The following is a 12,284-nucleotide window of genomic DNA, read 5'->3' as shown; positions in this document are numbered from 1 at the left end:
AGTCCATGTGAATGGGCCCGGTATGGTCTTTTATAGTTCTGCTACTGTTTGTAATTTCCTTGGGGTTTTTCCCACTAAAGATGAGTCTGTTTTCCTTGCACCATTGGGTGAAGTGTGTTATTTCTGTCCTGTAGTCATCCTTGGAACCCTCTATATTGGTGGTTAGTGGGTCCGATGTATTTGTATTCAACCTCACTCTTCTGACCTGACTGGTGAGAAACCACCTGATCCAGTTGATGAGACGCGCGTTTACGCCCATGGTCGCAAGTTTGTTCACCAGAATACCAGGGTGTAATGTGTTGAAGGCAGATAAAACATCTACTAAAAGTATTCTATCATATGAACGTGGTTTATCCAGTTGCATGTAGATTTTATGAAGAAGGAAGAGCAGTGCATCTTCAACTCTGCGGCCTGGTTTATATTCGAACTGGAACAGGTCCAGTAGGCTCTCCGTGTGCCGGAGGTGTTCCAGGACAATACGCTCCAAACATTTGATTATCACTGTGGTCCAGGAGATGGGACGATAGTCATTCAGGGATTTGGGATTATTCTCTTTGGGAATTGGCCCAATAGTTGCACTTTCCAGATTTGGTGGATTCTGCAGCTGTCCAGTGACATTTGAAAACGCATTCTATTGATGTCAAACAGTTGCCATTTTCACTTCCTGATAATCTGCCGATTTACACCATCACAGCCTGTTGCTTTCCGAAGATTAAGATTAGAGAAGCACCGAAGAACATCCTTTTCAGAGATGATTATGGGACTGTCATTCAGGAGGGTTAAGTTCATTGGCTAGATTGTTGTCAGTAAGAGGCACTGCTGCCAAGGTTTTCTCCATACCCATCATTTGTTTAATACATTTCCATGCATCCTTTGTTAGTTATTTTCAGGCATGTTTTCCATTTTGAGTTTGTAATCTAACTTGTTCTTTTTGATCTGTTATTTGATGTGTCTGTGTATGGATTTCGTCAGAATTGTGTCCTTAGCACTCATTGGTTTTTGCTTTTGGTCAAGCTTCCAGAAAATTTGAATGGAAATGGCACTCCACTAAACTGGAAGTCTTCTGATTAGCTTGGAAAGACAGTCCCTTCCAATATCGAAGAGCCCTCACTGCTGGTAAACCTACTTTTCCAACCTAATTGARGAGAATAAAAACAAGCCAACATTTATTTTTGATACTGTCGCAAAGCTAACTGAAAAGCAGCAAGAGAGGATGGACTTCACTTCAACAGTGATGAATTCATAAACTTCTTCGACGAAAAGATCATTAGAACGAAAATGACAAACTCCTCTTTGAATCTGCATATTTTCCAAAAACTCAGTTGTCCTGAATCTGCACAGAACTGCCAGGACCTAAGATCAATGGAGACAAGTTTCTTAATCCTGTATCTCTCAACACATTCACAAAAATAGTCATGGCTTYTAAACATTCCAGCTGCCTACTGGACCCCATTCCAAATAAACTACTGAAAGAGCTAATTCCTATGTTGAACATAATAAACAGCTCCCTATCCTGCAGATGTGTACCAAACTCACTAAAAGTTGCAGTAAAAAAGCCTTTCCTGAAAAAGCCAAACCTTGACCCAGATAAAAAAATGTAACCTTTCGGCCTGTATCGAATCTCCCATTCCTCTCAAGTTTTGGGGAAAAACCTGCTACGCAGCAACTCGCTGCCTTCCTGAAGACAAATCACATATGCAAAATGTTCAAGTCTGGTTTTAGAGCCCATGATAGTACTAAGACTGTACTCGGGAAGGTGGTAAATTACCTTTTAATGGCGTCAGACCAAGACTCCGCATCTGTCCTTGTGCTCCTAGATCTTAGTGTCGCTTTTGACACCATCGATCACCACATTCTTTTGGGGAGATTGGAAACCATAAAATGGGTCTACATGGACTGGTTTTTGCCTGGTTTAGATCTTATCTGTCAGAAAGATATCAGCTCGTCTCTGTGAATGGTTTGTCCTCTGACAAATCAATTGTCAGTTTTAGTGTTCCTCAAGGTTCGGTTTTAGGACCACTGTTGTTTTCACTACATATTCTACCTCTTGGTGATGTCATTTGCAAAAACAATGTCTACTTTCACTGCCATGCGGACGACACATGGCTGAAACATGGTGAAGCCCCAAAATATCCTACCCTGGAAGCCTGTGTTTCAGACATAAGGAAGTGTACGGCGGCAAATGTTTTACTTTTAACCTCGGACAAAACAGAGATGCTAGTTCTAGGTCCCAAGAAACAAAAGAGATCTGTTGTTTGATTTGACTATACAAACATCAAGATTAATTTTCATCTCAAATAACATTGTGAACGACCTCGGCTTTACTCTGGACCCTCATCTCTCTTTCGATGAGCATATTAAGAATATTTAAAGGGCAGTTTTTTTCCATCTTCGTAACATTGCAAAAATCAGAAACTTTTTTGTCCAAAAATTATGCAAAAAAGCTAATGCATGCTTTTTTCACTTCTAGTTTAACTACTGCAATGCTCTACTTTCCGGCTACCCGGATAAAGCACTAAAACTTCAGTTAGTGCTAAATACAGCTGCTAGAATCAAGACTTGAACCCCAAAATTGGGTCATATTACTTCAGTGCCAGCCTCCCAACATTGGTATCCTTTTAAGGCTAGGGCTGATTTCAATATTTTACTGCTCATACAAATCATTACATGGACTTGCGTCTTCCTATCTCTCCGATTTGGTCCTACACGTACGCTACGGTCACAAGTTGCAGGCCTGCTATTGTCCCTAGAATTTCTAAGCAAACAGTTGGAGGCAGGGCTTTTTCCTATAGAGCTACATTTTTATGGAATGGTCTGCCTATACACGTAGGAGACGCAAACTCGGTCTCGACCTTTAAGTCTTTACTGAAGACTTCTCTTCAGTAGGTCCTATGGCCCAGGGGTGTCTGGCCCAGGGGTGTGAAGGCGAACGGCAAGGCACTGGAGTGACATACCGCCATTGCTTTCGCTGTCTGGCTGGCTCCTCTCTTTCCACTGGGMTTATCTGCCTCTGACCCTATTACGAGGGCCGAGTCACTGGCTTACTGGTGCGTCACGTCGTGCCAGGCTTTTTTCACTATACTCCACTTGAGTGGGTTGAGTCATCGACGTGGTCTTCCTGTCCGGTTTTGCACCTCCTCGGGCTTGTGCGGTGGAGATCTGTGTGTGCTATACTCAGCCCCCCCCCCCCGTCTCAGCCTCCAGTATCTATGCTGCAATAGGCTGTGTGCTGGGGGGCTTGGGTCAGTCTGTAATCTGGTGAAATTCTCCTGTCTTATCTGGTGTCCTGTGTGAACTTAAGTAAGCTTCCTCTAACTATCCCATCTCTCCTAGGACCATGCCTCAGGACTACTTGGCCTGATGACTCCTGGCTGTCCCCCGTCCACCTGGTTGTGCTACTGATCCAGTTTCTGCTCCTTTGCCTGTGGCTATGGAACCCTGACCTGTTCACCAGACGTGCTACCTTACTGTGCTGCTGCTCCAGTTTCAAGTGTTCAGCTGTGGATATGGAACCCTGACCTGTTCACTGGACATACTACCTTGTCCCGGACCTGCTGTTTTCGACCCTCTCTCGCTCTTCCTCTCGCGCACCTGTTGTCTCAACCTCTGAATGCTGGGCTATGAAAAGCCAACTGACATTTACTCCTGATGGGCTGATTGGGGTTTTAGGCTGGGTTTCTGTATTAGCACTTTAGTGACATCTGCTGATGTTAAAAGGGCTTTATGAATAGATGTGAGTAGATTTAATGGTTTAATCTACTTTTAGCTAAAACTAAAAGCATTGGATTTGTTTCAAAACATTCGATAAGACCTAAACCTCAACTGGAGTTGTGTTTAAAGCGTGTGGCCATTGAGCAAGTTAAGGAAGCTAAACTCGTAGGTATAACATTGGATGGTCAACTATAATGGTCATATCATATTGACAAAGTTTTTGTGAAGATGGAGGGATATGTCTGTTATAAAACTATGTTCTGTGTATTTTAGACCAAAAAAGCAAATGTACTAGTTTTTCAGGCTATGGTCTTGTCCCATCTTGATTACTGTCCGGTAATATGGTAAAGCGCAGCAAAGAAAGACCTTGCAAAGCTGTAGCTGGCTCAAAACAGATCAGTACGCCTTGCCCATAAGTGCACATACAGAGCTAACATCAACATGCCAGTCTTTCCTGGCTGAGTGTTGACGAGAGATTAACTGCTTCTCTACTAGTTTTTATGAGAAATATTGTCTGCATAATTCCAGATTGTCTGCATAATACACAGCTCAGACACCCATACATAACCCAAAGACATGCCAACAGGGGTATTTTCACAGTCCCCAATTCCAAAACAAATTCATGGCAAAGTACATGATTATATGGAACTCCCTTCCATCTCCAATTACACAAGCAACAGCAAAAGTACCTTTTAAAAATTGATAAAACAACATCTCATGGCACAATATGGACTGTAAAATCACACACAGACATGATTTAGTTTTATTGTTTGTACAGTTGAAGTCGGAAGTTTACATACACTTAGGTTGGAGTCATTAAAACTTGCTATTCAACCACTCCACAATTTCCTTGTTAACAAACTATAGTTTTGGCAAGTCGGTTAGAACATCTACTTTGTGCATGACAAGTAATTTTTCCAACAATTGTTTACAGACAGACTATTTCACTTATAATTCACTGTATCACAATTCCAGTGGGTCAGAAGTTTACATACACTAAGTTGACTGTGCCTTTAAACAGCTTGGAAAATTCCAGAAAATTATGTCATGGCTTTAGAAGCTTCTGATAGGCTAATTAACATCATTTGAGTCAATTGGGGGTGTACCTGTGGATGTTTTTCAACGCCTACCTTCAAACTCAGTGCCTCTTTGCTTGACATCATGGGAAAATCAAAAGAAATCAGCCAAGACCTCAGAAAACAATTGTAGGCCTCCACAAGTCTGGTTCATCATTGGAAGCAATTTCCAAACGCCTGAAGGTACCACGTTCACCTGTACAAACAATAGTATGCAAGTATAAACACCATGGGACCACGCAGCCGTCATACCCCTCAGGAAGGAGACGCGTTCTGTCTCCTAGAGATTAAGGTACTTGGGTGCGAAAAGTGCAAATCAATCCCAGAACAACAGCAAAGGACCTTGTGAAGATGCTAGAGGAAACAGGTACAAAAGTATCTATATCCACAGTAAAACGATTCCTATATCGACATAACCTGAAAGGCCACTCAGCTCCAAAACTGCTCCAAAACTGCCATGAAAAAAAGCCAGTCTACGGTTTTCAACTGCACATGGGGATAAAGATCATACTTTTTGGAGAAATGTCCTCTGGTCTGATGAAACAAAAATAGAACTGTTTGGCCATAATTACCATCATTATGTTTGGAGGAAAAAGGGGGTGGCAGCATCATGTTGTGGGGGTGCTTTGCTGCAGGAGGGACTGGTACACTTCAAAAATAGATGGCATCATGAGGAAGGAACATTATGTGGATATATTGAAGCAACATCTCAAGACATCAGTCAGGAAGTTAGAGCTTGGTCGCAAATGGGTCTTCCAAATGGACAATGACCCCAAGCATACTTCCAAAGTTGTGGGAAAATGGCTTAAGGACAACAAAGTCAAGGTATTGGAGTGGCCATCACAAAGCCCTGACCTCAATCCTATAGAAAATGTGTGGGCAGAACTGAAAAAGTGTGCGCGAGCAAGGAGGCCTACGCACCTGACTCGGTTAAACTAGCTCTGTCAGGAGGAATGTGCCAAAATTCACCCAACTTATTGTGGGAAGCTTGTGGAAGGCTACCCAAAACGTTTGACCCAAGTTTAAGGCAATGCTACCAAATACTAATTGGGTGGATGTAAACTTCTGACCCTGTCACGCCCTGACCATAGTTTGCTTTGTATGTTTCTATGTTTTGTTTGGTCAGGGTGTGATCTGAGTGGGCATTCTATGTTGTATGTCTAGTTTGTCTATTTCTATGTGTTTGGCCTGATATGGTTCTCAATCAGAGGCAGGTGTTAGTCGTCGTCTCTGATTGGGAACCATATGTAGGTAGCCTGTTTTGTATTGTGGGTTGTGGGTGATTGTTCCTGTTTCTGTGTCTTTTTGTATGTCACCATACGGGACTGTTGCGTTTTCGTTCATTTTTCCGTTTTGTTCTTTGTTTTCAAGTTTYCTAATTAAAATGGATAATCATCACGCTGCATTTTGGTCCTCCGATCCTTCTTACTACTCCTCCTCAGATGAGGAGGACGACGATCGTGACAGACCCACTGGGAATGTGATGAAAGAAATAAAAGCTGAAATAAATCAATCATTCTCTCTACTATTATTCTGACATTTCAAATTCTTAAAATAAAAAGTGGTGATCCTAACTGACCTAAGACATTAAATTTTTACTATGGTTAAATTTCAGGAATTTTGAAAATCTGAGTTTAAATGTATTTGGCTAAGGTGTATGTAAACGTCCGACTTCAACTGTAGAGTTCAGTGTGTCAAATCGGAGGGCCTGCTGTTCGGACCTCTGGCAGTCTATGGGGGTGCCTCAGGGTTCATTTCTCAGGCCGACTCTTTTCTCTGTATATATCAATGATGTTAATCTTGCTGCTGGTGATTCTCTGATCCATCTCTACGCAGACAACACCATTCTGTATACATCTGGCCCTTCTTTGGACACTGTKTTAACAAACCTCCAAACGAGCGTCAATGCCATACAACACTCCTTCCTTGACCTCCAACTGCTTTTAAATGCATGCTCTTCAACGGATTGTTGCCAGCACCCGCCCGCCTGACATCACTACTCTGGACGGTTCTGACTTAGATATTTGTAGTTGTCCACATATTCTAGGTGTCTGGTTAGACTGTAAACTGTCCTTTCAGTCTTAAATTAAGCATCTCTAATCCAAAATTAAATCAAGAATCGGCTTCCTATTTCACAACAAAGCCTCCTTCACTCATGCTCCCAAACATACCCTCGTAAAACTGACTATCCTACCGATCCTTGACTTCGGCAATGTCATTTACCAAATAGCCTCCAACACTCTACTCAGCAAACTGGATGTAGTCTATCACAGTGCCATCCGTTTTGTCACCAAAGTCCCATATACTACCCATCACTGCGACCTGTTTGCTCTCATTGGCTGGCCGACACTACATATTCATCGCCAAACCCACTGGCTCCAGATCATCTATAAGTCTTTGCTAGGTAAAGCCCCGCCTTATCTCAGCTCACTGGTCACCATAGCAATACCCACCCGTAGCACGCGCTCCAGCAGGTGTATTTCACTGGTCATCCCCAACACTTACTTTGGCCGCCTTTCCTTCCAGTTCTGTGCTGCCAATGACTGGAATGAATTGCAAAAATCACTGTAGCTGGAGTCTTATCCCGATCTAACTTTAAGCATCAGCGGTCAGAGCAGCTTACCTGTACACAGCCAATCTGTAAATAGCACACCCAACTACCTCATCCCCATATTTTATTTATCTTCTTGCACCCCAGTATCTCTACTTGCACCCCAGTATCTCTACTTGCACACCATTATCTGCACATCTATCACTCCAGTGTTAATGCTAAATTGTAATTATTTCACCTCTATGGCCTATTTTTGCCTTACCTCCCTACTCTTCTACATTTGCACACACTGTACATAGCCTTTTCTATTGTGTTATTGACTGTACATTTGTTTATGTGTAACTGTGTTGTTGTTTTTGTTGCACTGCTTTGCTTTATCTTGGCCAGGTCGCAGTTGTAAATGAGAACTTGTTCTCAACTGGCCTACCTGGGTAAATAAAGGTGAAATAAAAGATGCTTTATTAATTTCGGGCCCAGGCAATTTGGCTGGGAACCAATCTTTTTCCAGATATTTTAGGGATCTCTATAGATGTACAGATGTAGGCAAACGTTGGCCTTAGCTAGCCTGTTTTATACTTTAATCTGGCCCAGCACCTCTTATAAAGAGTACATTTTATGTATCATTGCATTGAGCTTTGTCAGTCCAGAGAGCCCGGGTGTCACGTTTCTGACCTTATTTTCCTTTGTTTAGTCTTTATTTAGTTGGTCAGGACATGAGCTGGGTGGGTATTATCTATGTTATCTATTATCTATGTGGGGTTTCTTGTTTTGCCTGATATGGTTCTCAATCAGAGGCAGGTGTTAGTCATTGTCTCTGATTGGGAACCATATTTAGGTAGCCTGTTTTGTAGTGTGTTTTGTGGGTGATTGTTCCTGTTCGTGTGTTCATCTGGTCTGTGTTCACTAGTTCGGGACTGTAGCGTCTTCGGTTCTTTGTCAGTTTATTGTTTTTGTTCGTTGTTTAAGTAGCCTATTAAAATATGGATTATCATCACGCTGCATTTTGGTCCTCCTCTCTTTCACCCGAAGACAGCCGTTACACCGGGTTTCGATGCAATTTGCCTCTCGGTATTCTATTGTAATACATTCTATATCCAATAGATGGCGCCATGTACCATCTGTTTCAGGCTGATTCCCCAAAGATACACAGTACAGAATAGTACTATAGATTTTCAAAACATATTATTTATGAATAATGTTTGCAGGGTATGCATGCTGCCAGGCCTTCCTTTTTATAACAAAAACAAGTATATAGACAGAATGAATGCATTAATAGCATCTATAGACCAGAGTAAAGTTTGTTTTGTCCAAGCACCGTTCATTGGTTTAATTTTCGTTCCTACACAGCCTTTTTTGTGCCACAGGGCTGAACATTGTGAAAAAGCTCTCTTTAAAAATCAGGGCAATTCTCCCTTTTTGCACAGTAATAGAAATCAACAAAGCATTGCAGTCACATGTAGATTTCCATGTGTATCAACATAAATACAAAAACCTTCCGCATCAGGCCTACTCTTAAAAGGTTATGGACTGTCATTCAATTTCTAAAGCCCAAATGTGGCCCTTGAAATTGGCAGTTTACATGTTTTTTCCCACTTGACCACATCACTACTGTAATATTCATATGTGTAAACATACTGAATTATAATTGGATGCATTTTACCGCCATATCATACTGTGCTATGATTGGTTAAGACCACCCAAATGGTTAGGTGATACGTGAACATGCCAGTTATAGCTAGCTAATAAAGAGCTACGTTAAGAAATATCCTGTAGTACTGCATTTTATTATTTTGTACAAAGTGTGCAAAACAAGACAACTACTATTGTGTGTTTTCCTCTCTGTACTCCGTCTGTGGCTGGATCGCTCTATCCGATTGTTCCTGGGAATTTAGTGGGAGTAAAATAACCAATACAAATGCCAAATGAGCAATGCATTGCTGCTCGGAACTACAGCCTAATAGATATTATCATCAGGGAGCTGAGCGGTTCAAATTAGAAATAAATGATTTTCCATGTCTCCTTCAGCYCAGTCAGCCAGCTCTGCTCTGCCCACACTTCCATACTGAGCCCAGTGAAAATACAAAAGAATCCATCTCTATCCAAGTGTCAGACTGCTCCAAAGTGTCTCTCAGTACCCTGTTGCTAGGTAACGTCTTTAGAATGCTGCTGTTCATTCAGACTTCCCGACCATTCATGTGTTGCTGTATGCCTCTCGTCGCAGAACTTTTATTAACATCCCGACTAGTAGCTGCTGCCTTCATTGCTTCCTGTATATATTTATAATGCATGGACCAACAGCAGCACTGCTGGAATACAAGAGACATTGTTGCATTACAGATACATTTTGGAGCTCTTGGTGGTTTAATATATGACCAATGACCATAGAAACTGTATGTGCTGGGTGTGGTGGTAATGCTTGTCTTTTTGCTTGGTTTGAAACGAAAACAAAATACACCTAGCCATTTGGTCACACAAGGCTCCAGTCGGTCTGATAACATATGACATTTTTTACCTTTATTTAACTAGGCAAGTTAGTTAAGAACAAATTCTTATTTAAAATGACGACCTACCGGGGGAACAGTGGGTTAACTGCCTTGTTCAGGGGCAGAATAACATATTTTTACATTGTCAGCTCGGGGATTCGATTCAGCAACCTTTCGGTTACTGGCCCATCACTCTAACCACTAGGCTACCTGCCGCCCCGAGATATGATTGTCACGGTACTATGCGTGTTTGTGTTTAATTTCCGTGTATGTGTTGATAGGCGATTGAGTACCTTCGGGTAGAGACCTGATGGCTCTGATGAACAGATATGAAGAGCAGTTTGATGAGGCCATGGCCCAGTTTTACCTGATCAAATGAGTGAGCCGCCATTCCACTCTGTGTATCAGATGGGCTTTTTAATACGCTCAAATGTGCTGCACACCTGTGTACTGCTTATGTGAATCCCAGAATAGCATTGTGACTGGTAGAGTCAAGGTTCAAATAAGGTTACTACAAGGATAAGAGCCAAATAATAGTCACTCTTTGTTAGATCTCTCACCTGGGTTGTCAAATTGTTTGTTCTGGTCTCGGCTCCTCCCTGTCCTTCCATTCCCATTTGCTTTCTCCTGCATTCTCTCACATCCTCACTTCTTTCCTGTTGCAGAGATGTCAAACCAGAGAATGTTCTCATTGATCGCATGGGATACAACAAGCTAGCAGACTTTGGTTCAGCTGCCAAGCTCACTGCTAATAAAAAGTTAAAAGCTTTACTTTGAATGATCACACATCAGACAGTGACACAATTGTAAATACCAAAGGTAATGAATATACTAAAGATGAATCCTTATTTTTCATTTTGAATGTGTGGAGAAGGTTCCGCAATTTTTTTTTAACACAAATGGAATGCAATGGAAAATTGTTAACGACTCCAGCCACCCAAGCCATAGACTGTTCTCTCTGCTTCCACATGGCAAGCAGTACTGACATCAACAGGCTCCTGATCAGCTTCTATCCCCAAGCCATAAGACTGCTAAATAGCTAACATAATGGCTACAGGGACTATCTGAGTTGACCTTGTACTGCTTTTTGTACCATCTCTATGCCCACTCACAGGACTCTACACACTCACTGCACACTCCAACATGCACATAACATGCACACACATTTATACTGACTCCACACACACTCAAATACAATCATCATTTATACTGCTGCTACTCTGTTTATCATATATCCTGATGCCTAGTCACCTTACCCCTATACATATCTACCTCTATACATAGTATCCCTGCACATTGTAAATATGGTATTGGAACTAGGGCTGTTGTGGTGACCGTATTACCGCCACACTGGCGGTCATGAAGGCAGTCAAATTCCACGTGACTGTTTAGTCATGGTAATAATGCTTCTATAAGCTCTGATGCTGCTGATGGTCATTGAAGCCTACCAAACTTGCTAACTGCCTGGTACTCAGGACTCCATTGTCCCTCTAATCACTCTGATATCAATGCAAATGTWATCGAAAATCTAATCAAACACTTCATGAGAGCCCATGAGCTCATGTTGCATATCATTTCTATAGGCTATGCAATTGCGTGAGAAAACAGTGATGGCCTCTTAAATAGAGGATCCCATCAACTTTCTATAGGCTAGGCCTACAATATTTATTTCTCAACTTTGCTAATATTAAGCACATTGCTTCTCTTTACAACAGGAGTTTAACCTACCTGGCTGGCATGAAAATTAACCACAGGAAAATAATCCTCCAATCGCTATTTAAGTGCATAGATAACTATTTTCTTCCCCTGCCCCAGTTGAGACAGGTGCATGATAAGGGTCCAGTCTAAATCAAAACAAATTTCACACATATAATATTTAGTATATGTGAAGACAAGATTAAATCAAGAAAAGTCTGATGGGTGATAGGCTAATATTATCACTTACATTTACATTTAAGTCATTTAGCAGACGCTCTTATCCAGAGCGACTTACAAATTGGTGCATTCACCTTATGATATCCAGTGGAACAACCACTTTACAATAGTGCATCTAACTCTTTTAAGGGGGGGGGGGGTTAGAAGGATTACTTTATCCTATCCTAGGTATTCCTTAAAGAGGTGGGGTTTCAGGTGTCTCCGGAAGGTGGTGATTGACTCCGCTGAGCCTGGCGTCGTGAGGGGTTTGTTCCACCATTGGGTGCCAGAACAGCGAACAGTTTTGACTGGGCTGAGCGGGAACTGTACTTCCTCAGAGGTAGGGAGGCGAGCAGGCCAGAGGTGGATGAACGCAGTGCCCTTGTTTGGGTGTAGGGCCTGATCAGAGCCTGAAGGTACGGAGGTGCCGTTCCCCTCACAGCTCCGTAGGCAAGCACCATGGTCTTGTAGCGGATGCGAGCTTCAACTGGAAGCCAGTGGAGAGAGCGGAGGAGCGGGTGGACGTGAGAGAACTTGGAAAGTTAAACA

Source organism: Salvelinus sp. IW2-2015, linkage group LG11 (assembly GCF_002910315.2).
Source record: "Salvelinus sp. IW2-2015 linkage group LG11, ASM291031v2, whole genome shotgun sequence".
In the NCBI taxonomy this organism is placed as follows: Eukaryota; Metazoa; Chordata; class Actinopteri; order Salmoniformes; family Salmonidae; genus Salvelinus; species Salvelinus sp. IW2-2015.
The sequence above is the reverse complement of the archived record's forward strand: the minus strand, read 5'-3'. Positions refer to the sequence as shown.